This window comes from Pleurodeles waltl, chromosome 3_1, assembly GCF_031143425.1.
Source record: "Pleurodeles waltl isolate 20211129_DDA chromosome 3_1, aPleWal1.hap1.20221129, whole genome shotgun sequence".
NCBI lineage: Eukaryota > Metazoa > Chordata > Amphibia > Caudata > Salamandridae > Pleurodeles > Pleurodeles waltl.
This window is the reverse complement of record NC_090440.1, coordinates 433478771-433492965: the sequence shown is the minus strand read 5'-3', so window position 1 is coordinate 433492965 and position 14195 is coordinate 433478771. Positions and strand designations below refer to the sequence as shown.

The window sequence follows — 14195 nt, the reverse complement described above, 5'->3', positions numbered from 1 at the left end:
AGAATTCCACCTCAACTGAAAAGCATCCTTCAACACTCCCCTCAATAGGTACTGGAGGGCACAGAACTTCTGGCACTGAGCGTTTTTTAAGGAAATGAACAGGTCTACCTCAGAAGTGTCCCACTGGGCAAAGATGTCCTGGACTACCTCTAGTAGAAAATGTCACTAGCAATCCACAAGACTTGGTTCTGACATTTAGAGACCCCCCTAGGTGATTGGTGGTGAAGCCAAATTCCTAGGCAGTGTGCCCAAGACCACTGTAGCAACCCTCAGGAACAGTAGCCATTGGCTACTGCCCTCTGGCCCCTGTAAAGTCCCTAAAGAACAAGTTACTTACCTTCGGTAACACATTATCTGGTAGAGACTATCAAGCTGCAGATTCCTCACCTTTGAACTCCCTGGCGTCAGCTCCAAATCTGGAATTTTTTTCTGTGCAATACCCTTCACACGCCGTCGGGTGATGTCGTTTGGATCCTTGTGTGTCGGAGGTTCTGCGTGGCGTCGTCCGACGTTGGAGTCGTCTGTAACATCTCGTCACAATTTAAAAGGCACCACCCTTGCATGCATACATCAACTTCCATGCCAGAAGCGCAGTCATGAACAGAACTAACAGTTTGTCTGCGCAAAACTAGGGCCCTGAAAGGGATAAACCCTAACCCTACTAGACATACCTGCAGAGCAGGAAGGCATGGTTGTGTGTAAGGCATGGGTGTGTGTAAGGAATGTATAGCTAGATAGCGTCTTTATCAGATAATGTGTTACCGAAGATAGGTAACTTGTTCATTTGATAGAGACTCCTTACCTTTAAATAGACATCCAAGCCATAACCTCCTTTGCGGTGGGCTGCGGATACCCCTACCACACTACAAAGTCCTACAGGACTCAACGGGCAAAGTGTTAGTCTCTCCGTAACGGATTGTCCAGGCAGTAATGTCTTGAAAACGTGTGCAAAGATGCCCATGTTGCCGCCTGACAAATCTCCAGGACTGGAACACCACGAGCTAACGCAGTAGAAGCAGCATTGCCACTGGTAGAATAAGCCTTCAGGAGGCTGCTTCCTGGCCAATACATAGCAGATGGTTCGCTTCAGCACTGCCCGACCCTTCTTTGCTCCAATGTACCCCACAAAAAATTGCTTATCCACCCGGAACCTTTTTTGTGCATCCAAGGTAGAACGGCAACGCTCTTTTTTGGGTCCAGTCTGTGGAGTTGCTCCTCTTCCTTAGAGGGATGCGGCAGAGCAAAGAAGGTGGGCAGGGTGATGTTCTGACCCAGATGAAATGGGGTCACCAACATTGGGGAGGAAAGAGGCACGAGTTCGGAGTACCACCTTGTCTAGATAGATCGTGAGATACGGTGGCTTTGAAGACAGATTATATCTCACTCACCCTCTTGGCAGATGTTATTACCATTAAGAAGGCTGTATAGATGTGAGCAGCCGGAGGGGACAGTTGAGTAATGGCCCGGAGCACACATAAGAAATGTGAGGAGCAGATTTAAGTCCCATTGGGGCATAACAAAGGGCGTAGGGGAAAACATATGTACAAGCCCTTTGAGGAATCCATGTACAATGGGGGATTTGAACATAGAGGGCTGATCAGGCAGCCGAAGAAATGCTGATAAGGCGGAAAGATAGCCCTTGAGAATATCCAAGGCAGAACCCTGCTGGGTAAGGGAAGCATAAAGAGAAGGATATCAGAAAGAGAAGCAGAAAGAGGGTCAATAGACCTTTCTGTACAATAATATACAAGGTGTTTCCAACAACAGGCGTATATCGTTTTAGTGGTGGGACATCTGGCTGCCAAAATAACTTTACAGACTTCAGAAGGAAGGTCAAAAGCCATCAACTGTCGCTGCTCGATCTCCAAGCAGCCTGATCGGAGGATTGATGCTTATTTTGGGACGCTCAGGATACCAGACTCTCCGTGCCCAATCCTGAGCCACTAGGATGATGTGGGCCCAGTCGTTCTTGATCTTCTTGAGAACTCTGGGCAGGAGTGGTATGGGCAGAAAAGCATCCAGGAGCCTGGACTCCACTTGTGACAAAAAGCATCGCTGAGCGATTGCCGACTTGGAAACTCCAACGCGTAATACTGCTGACATTGCACATTCGCTGCGGAGGCGAACAGATCTAACCAAGGCTCTCCCCACAGCTGAAAGATTCCTTGCACCACATCCGGATGAAGATACCATTTGTGATCCGCTAGGCATCGATCGCTGAGTTCGTCCACCCTGGCCTTCAGAGAACCTGCCACGTGTTGAACCACCAGGGTTATGCCCTGCTGTTCCAGCCATGTCCAGAGAGGCACAGCCTCTTGACAAAGGGTCCATGACCCCACTCTGCCCTGCTTTTTGCAGTACCGCAATTGCCGTGGTGTTGTCCATGAACACCTGCACTATATTCCCTTTCACAACAGGAAGAAATGCTTTCGATGCCAGTTGGATCGCCAGGAGCTCCAGTAAGTTGATATGGAGTCCGGGTTCCATCAGAGACCAGAGGCCTCCGATCTCCGCCCCATCCCAAAAGTGACATCTGTCACTACTGTGAGATCTAGCTGGAGAAGGGAGAGGAGTCTGCCTATGACCCAATCGCAGTTCACTAAACACCACTGCAGTTCCCTCCAAGATCAGAAACGTGTTGGTAAGATATCCCTGATGCTGCACCGACTGAAAATTCAGGTCCCACTGCAGAGCCCTCATATGCCATCTGGCATGTTTGACAGGATGCAGGAAGCCATGAGCCCCAAAAGCCTCAGTTTACCTCACCGAAATCCAGGATAGAGGCCGAAACATCAGTATCATGACCTGAATATCCTGGACTCACTGCTCGGGAGGATAAAACCGAAAGTGTACTGTGTCCAGAACAGCTCAGATGAAAGGGAGCTTTTGAGAGGGAGCTCAGGTGTGACTTTGGCACGTTTATAGTGAATCCCAGCAAATGTAGGTGGTCTGCAGTAATCTGAAGGTGGGTGATGAGAGCCTGGGGCAGAGGAACCTTCAACAGCCAGTTGTCGAGGTAGAGGAAGACTGAAATCCCTAACCTGTGCAGATGAGCTGCTACCATCGCCATCACCTTGGTGAACAACCGAGAGGCACTGGTGAGACCGAAGGGGAGCACAGTAAACTGAAAGTGCTTGTGGCCCACCTTGAACCACAAGTAACAACTGTGGGTGGAGAGGATGGGGAGGGGGATGTGAAAATAGGCATCCTAGTAGTCCAGCACTACAATCCAGTCTCCTTGGTCTAGGGCAGACTACCTGTGCAAGAGTGAGCATCTTGAATTTCTCTTTTTTGAGGAAGAGATTGACATCCTTTTAATCCAAGATAGGGCGAAAACCCTTTTTTGGGGGGGAAATCAGAAAGTAGCGGTAATAACAACCACTGCCGACATCTGACATCAGGACCCTTTCTCTGGCTCCCTTGGCCAAGAGAGCTGTAACTTCCTTGTGGAGCAAGATAAAATTATCCTCCATCAGCTGTTCTTTCAATGGAGGGATGGAGGGAGGGGAAGCCTGGAAGGGGAGGGAATAGCCCTTCTGTATGATCTGCAAGACCCATTTGTCAGGTTTTATGAGCCGCCAGTGAGGGAGATGAAATTTAATCCTCCCTCCAACTGGACGAACATGATCTTACAGAACCTTACTTGGAAAGCTTGGGTGCTGGCACATCTCCGGCTAGACCCTCCGGGTCTGAAGGTGCCACAACCTCGTCCTTGCACTGGATGCTGTGATGGAGGATGGTAGCTGATGGGAGGATGGCGTGGTACCCCGCCCCTTCCGAAGCCTCAAAAGGCAGACTTGCTAGTGAGCATGAGCCGAGAGGCCCAAGGATCTGGCGGTAGCACAAGAGTCCTTGAACCGCTCAACAGCAGAGTCTGCCTTCTCTCCAAAAAGGTGTGAGTTATCGAAGGGCATGTTCATCAGGTCTGCCTAGACATCCCCCGAAAAGCCAGTCGTACACAGCCAGACGTTGCGCCGAAGTGTCAGTGTTGATGAAATCGCACTGTCCAGCGAGTCAGTCGTGTCCAAACCGCACCAAATCAAACTTGGCTGCATCTCTCCATCCTTGGCAACTTGAGTGAGTGTCCTGCACGCCCTCCGGGACCTGCGGCAGCACCTGTGCCACCGTCTCCCATAAAGTATGGGAAAAACGGCTCAATAGGCATGAGGTGTTTACAGACCTCAATGCCAGGCTGGAGGAAGAAAACGTCTTCTTCCCAAGCCTCAGGCACTGATCTGGGCCATGTCTGCACCGTAATCTGAGCGGGGGTTGCTCCCTGATAAAATGGGGGGGGAAGAGGGGGAGACGCAAAGTCAGCCCTGACATTGGCTCCCAGACGATTCTGAGCAAGTGCCCACCCTGGGTTGACCCCATCTGTCCAACACGACGACGCCTGTAGCCTGAATCCAAAGGACCCCCCTGACAGAACTGGACGAAGATTTCCAACCCCAAAAGGTATTCCTGCACCCGCAGCCCCCTGGCCTTCGGGAATCAGACCTTTGGTGCAGGCACTCCTCCTCCTTGTCCAGCCTTTGGATTTCAGGAACGGACCCCCTGGACTTCACTTGCAGCAGCTTTGTGACCCTCTGGGTCCACTATAGGAAAGCATTAGGAGCCCGACGCTGTGCTTGCACTCTGCACATGGCTGCCCCTGCGCCGCTGAGGGTGTGTTTGGTGCTGACCCGTACCCCCTCCTCCCCCCCCAGTGCTCCTCTGAACCCTCCCCCCGGGTCTTCCCTCTGAAGGCGTAGTGTAGGGAAGTGCCAATGTTGGCATGGTTACCCTTCCACTTTTTGCCTAGTGTTGATGCCAACTTTGATTGAAAGGATGTTGGGACCCTGCTAACCAGGCCCCAGCACCAGTGTTCTTTCCCTAAAACTGTACTTTTGCTTCCACAATTGGCACAGCCCTGGCACACAGTTAAGTCCCTTGCAAAAGGTACCCATGGTACCAAGGGCTGTGCGGCCAGGGAAAGTCTCTAAGGGGTGCAGCATGTATTATGCCACCGTGGGCGACCCCTCACTCAGCCCATGCACACTGCCTTGCAGCTTGTGTGTGCTGGTGGTGAGAAAAAGGGAAATTCAACATGGCAACCCTGTCAGGGTGCCAGGCCCACAAACCACCACCTGTGGCATAGGTAAGTCACCCCTCTAGCAGGCCTAACAGCCTTAAGACAGAGAGCACTATACCACAGGTGAGGGCACAGCTGCATGAGCGATATGCCCCTACAGTGTCTAAGTCCATTCTTAGACATTGTAAGTGCAGTGTAGCCATCTTAGGTCTTGGAGTTTGTCATTATTAACTCCACAGCACCGTAATGGCTTCAATGAATACTGGGAAGTTTGGTATCAAACTTCACAGCACAATACAACCACACTGATGCCAGTGTGGTATTTATTGAAAAATGCACACAGAGGGCATCTTAGAGATGCCCCCTGTATGTTACCCCAACTGCTAGTGTTGGACTGACCAGACTGTGCCAACCTGCCACTTCCAGAAGAGTTTCTGACCACATGGGGTTAGTGCCTTTGTGCACTCTGTGGTCAGAAACAAAGCCTATCCTGGGTGGAGGTGCTTCATACCTCCCCCTGCAGGAACTGTAACACCTGGCAGTGAGCCTCAAAGGCTCACTCCTGGGGTTACAGTGCCCCAGGGCACTCCAGCTAGTGGAGATGCCCACCCCCCAGATAAAGCCCCACTTTTGGTGGCAGGTCTGGCGGAAAAATTAGGGAAAACAGGGAGGAGTGACAACCCCAGCTAGGACCACCCCTAAAGTGGGCTCAAGGAGGGTGTTACCACCTTCAGGGACAGTGGCCATTGGTTACTGCCCTCTGACCCCTAAAACGCCCCTAAATCTTGTATTTAAGGGCTCCCTGAACCAAGCTAGTCAGATTCCTGGCGACCTACAAAGAGAAGGACTGCTAAACTGAAAACCCCAGCAGAGCAGAAGGAAGACGACAAATGCTCTGGCCCCAGCCCTACCGGCCTGCTTCCTACTTCAAAGAACTTGCAAGAAGAACAGTGACGCATCCAGCGGGCCCAGCAATCTATTACAACTCCAGAGGACTGCCCTGCACCCCAAAGGACCAAGAACTCCTGAGGACAGCGGCTCTGCCCAAAAGAAACTTTCATCCAAGGATTCCCACCTCCCTCCAGATGCGAGTCCTAACCCCTGTGCACCCGATGCCCACGGCCCATGTCCAGGTGGTCCACCCAGGAAGAAAGGGTTCCCAGGCGATTGGGAACAAGAGCCCACCCTGGGTTGACCCCTCAAAGCCCCCACAATGACACCTGCAGAGAGAATCCAGAGGACCCCCGTGACTGCACGCTCCACCAGGCAGAGAAGGACATTTGGAGCAACCAGCAACACCCCAGCACCCAGGCCTTGGAGAACCCGACCCTCGGTGCAGCATCGACCAGCAGGCAGCCCTCTTATCTGTCCAACCTGTGGTGTGCCCGAGACACCCCCCCCAGATTGTGCCTGCAGCCTATAAGTGACCCCTGGGGTCACCTCATGAAGTTGCATTAGAAACCAGATGCCCTGTTTGCACCCTGCACCCAGCCGCCCTAGTACGACTGAGGGTGTGTGTTTGGTGCCTACTTGGGGCCCCTCCAGTCCTCTCTTGAACCCCCCTGGTACTTACCTGCTGGCTGACTGTATTCTGAGTACCCCACCCCGTCTCCATAGGAGCCCACGTTAATTTGGTGCCTCTATGACCTCTGCACCCAACCGGCCCGTGTTGCTGGAGGTGGGTGTTTGGTGTTAACTTGAACCCCCAATGACGGACTACCTAAAACCCAGGGAAAAGAACTGTAAGTCGAATACTTACCTGTAAAACTGTACAACCTTTTCTTCCCCGCACGAACTGCTGAAAATTGCAGTGTCTATTTTTAAAATAGCTTTTTGCCATTTTAAAGAAAACTGTATACAATGACGACTCCATTCAAAGTTCTGATTAAAACTATGCAAAGTACCTCAAGTTTTATGTATTTACCTGCAAACTGAATCTTGTGGTTCTAGAAATAAATTAACAAAACATTTTTTCTATATAAAAATATAAAATCCTACTGGTCTGGAGTTAAGTCATTGAGTGTGTGTTTCTTCTATTGCTTGTGTGAGCACAACAAATGCTTAACACTACCTCCTGGATAAACCTAACTGCTCGACCACACTACCACAAATAGAGCATTAGGATTATCTATTATTGCCTCTGTCAAGCCTCTTAGGAACCCCTGGACTCTGTGCACACTATATCTAACTTTGATATAGTATATACAGAGCCAGCCTCCTACAAGCATGTACTTAGCTGCAAGCAGGCCTGATTCCGAGTGCCCCCAGTCTCCATAGAAGCCCATGTTAAGTCAACATCAACTTTGACCTCTGCACCCAGCTGGCCCCGTATTGCTGGTGGTGGGTGTTTGGGGTTAAGTGAACCCCAACCTGTGGACATCCTAAACCCCGGCTGTGCTAACTTTTCTTCCTCCCCAGAACTGTTTCTGAAAATTGCACTGTCAACTTTTGAAAAAAATTATTGCTATTTATACGAAAACCGTATAACATGTCAATTTGAAACAAAGTGGTATTGATGCATATGTTGGATACTTACTTGCAAACATACTTAACTGCAATTTGAATCCTGTGGTTCTAGAAATAAAGTAACAAATTTTTTTTTTCCTATATAAAAACCATTGGCTTGGAGTTATTCATTGAGTGTATGCTTCATGTATTGCTTGGGTGTGTACAACAAATACTTTGCAGTACCCTCTGATAGGCCTAACTGCTCAACCACACTACCACAAAAGAGAGCGTTAGCATTATCTACTTTAACCTCTGTTAAGCCTCTGGGGAACCCCTGGACTCTGTGCACACTATATTCATGCAGCCAGAGTAAAAGAGATAATAGTTTTCAGAGGATTTACGTTCTTCCATGATGCATGGCCTGGACACTTGTGAAGAGGAAAGACCTGTAGACTGTGACAGGCCACCTATGACAGCCACATTTTCCATACTGATGGGGATTGCCTTGTGAACTGCATTTTCCCCTTAGTAACAAGCAAGCATCTGTTTAAACAAGAGAGAAGGCAATGACAGTCCTCAATTTGCCAGGAGATACAGAGGATGTAAACAGAGGAAGTGTGGAGCAATAGTAGACTGGGAGGGGGACACAATCTTGGAGCTCAAGAAGAAAAGAACTATTGAAAAAAAACACTGAGAATAATTAAAGTAGATACAAATGCCTCCTGAACAATAGTGAAAGGCAGACACCTTTAAGGTGTCACATAGGTAAACCTCAATGAGTAAGATTGGATGAAATGTGTTCCACTTACAGGAATGTTTAAATGATCTAAGAAGGTGCTAAACGTCCACGTGAGAAAAGCTTCTCCCACCAAGAAATGAAAATGTCACTTACCCAGTGTACATCTGTTCGTGGCATTAGTCGCTGCAGATTCACATGTTGAGCACAGTCCGCTGCCTGGTGTTGGGCTCGGAGTATTACAAGTTGTTTTTCTTCGAAGAAGTCTTTTTTGGTCACGGGACCGAAGGACTCCTCCCTCTTCGGCTCCATTGCGCATGGGCGTCGACTCCATCTTAGATTGTTTTCCCCGCAGAGGGTGAGGCTGGAGTTGTTTGCTATAAATAGTGCCCATGCAATGGAGTGAATACGTATGTACATAAAAGGTTTATAATAATTATTTACAAATGTACAAATGTTTAAGATTTAAGATTTACTTCTAAACGGCTACAGGCTTCCTGGGGAGGCGGGAGGGCACATGTGAATCTGCAGCGACTAATGCCACGAACAGATGTACACTGGGTAAGTGACATTTTCAGTTCGATGGCATATGTTGCTGCAGATACACATGTTGAGCATAGACTATAAAGCAGTTACCTCCCCTAAAAGCGGTGGTTTAGCCTGTAGGAGTTGAAGTAGTTTGGAATAATGTTCTTAGTACAGCTTGGCCCACTGTAGCTTGTTGTGCATTTAGTACATCTACACAGTAGTGTTTAGTAAATGTATGAGGCGTAGACCAGGTTGCAGCCTTACATATTTCGCTCATAGGAATGTTTCCTAGAAAGGCCATTGTAGCACCTTTCTTTCTGGTGGAGTGTGCCTTTGGTGTAATAGGCAATTCTCTCTTGGCTTTAAGATAGCATGTTTGAATACATCCGACTATCCATCTAGCAATGCCTTGTTTAGAGATTGGATTTCCTATGTGTGGTTTTTGAAAAGCTATGAACAGTTGTTTTGTTTTCCTGATTAACTTTGTTCTGTCAATGTAGTACATTAGTGCTCTTTTGATGTCTAATGTATGTAGTGCCCTTTCAGCCACGGAATCTGGCTGTGGGAAGAACACTGGCAATTCTACTGTTTGATTTAAATGGAATGGTGAGATTACTTTTGGTAGAAATTTTGGATTTGTTCTTAGAACTATTTTATTTTTGTGTATTTGAATAAATGGTTCTTGTATGGTAAATGCCTGTATTTCACTTACTCTTCTGAGGGATGTGATTGCAATGAGAAATGCGACTTTCCACGTTAAATATTGCATTTCACGGGAATGCATGGGTTCAAAAGGTGGACCCATGAGTCTTGTTAAGACGATGTTAAGGTTCCATGAAGGAACTGGTGGTGTTCTTGGTGGTATAATTCTTTTTAGCCCTTCCATGAATGCTTTAATAACTGGTATTCTAAATAGAGACGATGAATGAGTAGTTTGTAGGTAAGCAGATATTGCTGCGAGGTGTATTTTTATAGATGAAAAAGCGAGGGTTGCTTTTTGCAAATGTAGTAAGTATCCCACTATGTCCTTTGTAGAGGCATGCAATGGTTGGATTTGATTGGTATGGCAGTAGCAAACAAATCTTTTCCACTTAGATGCATAGCAGTGTCTAGTGGAAGCTTTTCTAGCTTGTTTTATGACCTCCATACATTCTTGTGTGAGGTCTAAGTGTCCGAATTCTAGGATTTCAGGAGCCAAATTGCTAGATTCAATGATGCTGGGTTTGGATGCCTGATCTGTTGTTTGTGTTGTGTTAACAGATCTGGTCTGTTGGGTAGTTTGACATGCGGTACTAGTGAAAGGTCTAGTAGAGTTGTATACCAAGGTTGTCTTGCCCATGTGGGTGCTATCAGTATGAGTTTGAGTTGCTTTTGACTCAATTTGTTTACTAGATATGGAAGGAGAGGGAGAGGGGGAAAAGCGTATGCAAATATCCCTGACCAACTCATCCATAGAGCATTGCCTTGTGATTCGCGGTGTGGTTACCTGGATGCGAAGTTTTGGCATTTTGCATTTTCTTTTGTTGCGAACAAATCTATCTGGGGTGTTCCCCAAATTTGAAAGTAATTGTTCAGAACTTGGGGGTGAATTTCCCATTCGTGGACTTGTTGGTGATCTCGCGAAAGGTTGTCTGCTAGTTGGTTTTGGATCCCTGGAATAAATTGTGCTATTAGGCGAATGTGGTTGTGAATCGCCCACTGCCATATTTTTTGTGTTAGGAGACACAATTGTGTTGAGTGTGTTCCTCCTTGTTTGTTTAAATAATACATTGTTGTCATGTTGTCTGTTTTGACAAGAATGTATTTGTGTGTTATTATGGGTTGAAAGGCTTTTAACGCTAGAAATACTGCTAACAGTTCTAGGTAATTTATATGAAATTTTGTTTGGTGTACGTCCCATTGTCCTTGAATGCTGTGGTGATTGAGGTGTGCTCCCCACCCTGTCATGGAAGCATCTGTTGTTATAACGTATTGAGGCACTGGGTCCTGAAATGTCCGCCCTTTGTTTAAATTGTTGCTGTTCCACCATAGAAGCGAGAGGTATGTTTGGCGGTCTACCAACACCAGATCTAGAAGTTGACCCTGTGCTTGTGACCATTGTGATGCTAGGCACTGTTGTAAGGGTCGCATGTGTAGTCTTGCGTTTGGGACAATGGCTATGCATGATGACATCATGCCTAGAAGTTTTAGCACAAATTTTGCTTGTATCTTTTGGTTTGGAAACATAGCACTTATTACCTTGTGGAATGCTTGAACTCTTTGTGGACTTGGAATGGCAATTCCTTTTGATGTGTTGATGGTTGCCCCTAGATATTGTTGTGTCTGACACGGTTCGAGGTGTGACTTTGTATAGTTGATGGAGAAACCCAGTTTGTGAAGGGTTTGTATGACATATGTGGTGTTGTTTGTGCACTTTCTTACTGTGTTGGTCTTGATTAGCCAATCGTCTAGGTAAGGAAACACATGTATTTGTTGTCTCCTGATATGTGCTGCTACTACTGCTAGACATTTTGTGAATACTCTTGGTGCAGTTGTTATTCCGAATGGCAACACCTTGAATTGGTAATGTATTCCTTTGAATACGAACCTTAGGTACTTTCTGTGAGAAGGATGTATCGGTATATGAAAGTACGCATCTTTTAGGTCTAATGTGGTCATGTAATCTTGCTGTTTGAGCAGTGGAATGATGTCTTGTAGTGTGACCATGTGAAAGTGGTCCGATATGATGAAAGGTATTTAGTGTCCTGAGATCTAATATTGGTCTTAATGTTTTGTCTTTTTTTGGAATTAGAAAGTACAGGGAGTAAACTCCTGTGTTTTTTTGTTGTACTGGTACTAATTCTATTGCATCCTTTTGCAGTAGTGCTTGAACTTCTAGTCCTAAAAGTTCTAAATGTTGTAGTGACATTTTGCGTGTTTTTGGAGGGATGTTTGGTGGGAATTTGTGGAATTCTATGCAATAGCCATGTTGGATTATTGCTAGTACCCAATTGTCTGTTGTAATCTGCTGCCAAGATTGGTAGAATTGGCTTAGTCTTCCCCCCACTGGTGTTGAGTGAAGGGGTTGTGTGACTTGAAAGTCACTGTTTAGGTGGAGGTGTTTTTGGAGTTTGGAATTTTCCCCTACTCCTTGGGAATTGACCCCCTCTATATCCCCTGAAACCTCCCCTTTGGAATGAACCCTGATAGGGTGTGGTTCTTGTTTGTTGGCTGGTGGTGTCTGTGGGTTGGCCACGAAACCCCCCTCTAAATGGAGTTTTTCTAAAAGAGCCTCTGCTCTGCGGGGAGTAGAGTGCGCCCATGGCTTTGGCCGTGTCTGTGTCCTTTTTAAGTTTTTCAATGGCTGTGTCCACTTCAAGGCCAAAAAGTTGTTTTTCGTTGAAGGGCATATTAAGGACAGCCTGCTGGATTTCAGGTTTGAACCCTGAAGTGCGGAGCCATGCGTGGCTCCTTATGGTGACAGCAGTGTTGACTGTTCTTGCTGCAGTATCGGCTGCGTCCATTGAAGAGCGGATTTGATTGTTCGAGATCGTTTGTCCCTCTTCAACTATTTGCTGCGCCCTTTTTTGGTATTCCTGGGGAAGATGGTCTATGAGAAGTTGCATCTCATCCCAGTGTGCGCGGTCATATCGGGCTAGCAGCGCTTGAGAATTTGCGATGCGCCATTGGTTGGCTGCCTGTGATGCGACTCTTTTTCCTGCCGCATCAAATTTTCGGCTTTCTTTGTCCGGAGGTGGGGCGTCGCCAGATGTATGGGAATTTGCTCTTTTGCGAGCTGCCCCTACTACTACGGAGTCAGGTGGTAACTGCGAAGTAATAAACACTGGGTCTGTGGGTGGTGGTTTATATTTCTTATCCACCCTTGGGGTGATGGCTCTTGATTTTACGGGCTCTTCAAAAATTTGTTTTGCGTGCCGTAACATCCCTGGTAGCATTGGGAGACATTGATATTGGCTATGTGTAGCCGAGAGGGTGTTAAATAGAAAATCATCCTCTATAGGATCGGAATGCAGTTGGACATTGTGGAATTCTGCTGCCCTAGCCACCAGTTGCGAGTATGAGGTACTGTCCTCTGGCGGTGACGGCTTTGTGGGGTATGAATCGGGATCATTGTCCGGCACTGGGGTGTCGTATAAGTCCCAAGCGTCTTGATCCTGATTATCTTGACTTATAGTAGTTTGCGCTGGTGAGTGCATTTGTGGCGGAGTTTGTGCCGGCGATGCCTGTTGTGGTGGAGAGGGCGGAGGCGTGACTTTTTTAACCACTTTGGCTTGTGGTTGTGCGTCATCCTTGAGAAATCCGATCCTTCTTTTTCTCATTATTGGGGGAAGGGTTGATATCTTCCCTGTGTCTTGTTGGATGTACAGTCTCTTTTGTGTGTAGTCTGATTCTACACTTTGGAGCTCTTGTCCAAATCTGTGCATCTGGCCACTTATTCCTTGTTCCTCTGTGTAGGAAGGAGGTGTGGAACTTTTCGGCGCCGAGAGAGAATCTTTTTTCGGCTTCGGTACCGACTGAATTTTTGTGGCTTTCGGCAGTGTGTCTCGGTGCCGATGTTTTTCGGTGCCGGCATCTTGTTGTTGCTCCATGGCGGTCCCTCGACCGGAGTCGGGTGTCTTCGCTATGGGCGTGCCCTTTTTCGGCGCCTTCGACGGGTCGCCGGTTTTATGGGTCGAGCCATGGCCTGTTGGCAGTGGCGTCCCCTGGGCTTTTGTTTTTTCGATGGTCTTTATTTTCGACGTCTTACTCACTGTTTGTTGTTGTTGTTCGACGTCGGAGTCTCCGGATTCTGAGTCCGGAACCGAGAATGTTTCCTCTTCGTCGTCGAAACGTTGTTTTGTCGGCGTGGACGCCATTTGTAGACGCCTGGCTCTTCGGTCCCGGAGTGTTTTTCTGGACCGGAAGGCTCGACAGGCCTCACAGGTATCCTCCTTGTGCTCGGGGGACAAGCACAAGTTACAGACCAAGTGCTGATCTGTATAAGGATACTTACTGTGACATTTTGGGCAGAAACGGAACGAGGTCCGTTCCATCGGCTTCGGCGTCACACGCGGTCGGGCCGACCAGGCCCCGATGGGAGATCGAAGCTACCCCAAAGTCTTCCGATGATCGGTGTCGATGTACCTAACTATCCCGATACCGAACGGAACAATACCAACGCTTTCTTCCGAGATTCTGACTAACTTTCCGAACCGAAACACGGAGCGAAAAGGAACACGTCCGAACCCGACAGCGGAAAAAAACTATCTAAGATGGAGTCGACGCCCATGCGCAATGGAGCCGAAGAGGGAGGAGTCCTTCGGTCCCGTGACCAAAAAAGACTTCTTCGAAGAAAAACAACTTGTAATACTCCGAGCCCAACACCAGGCAGCGGACTGTGCTCAACATGTGTATCTGCAGCAACATATGCCA

At 47.7% G+C, this 14195-nt stretch overlaps 1 protein-coding gene across 2 annotated transcripts in view; it reads right to left on the bottom strand.

Moving 5' to 3' along the window:
* TICRR (TOPBP1 interacting checkpoint and replication regulator) overlaps nt 1-14195 on the bottom strand; it is a 472392-nt gene that overhangs the window by 339021 nt on the left and 119176 nt on the right. The window lies entirely within an intron of this gene.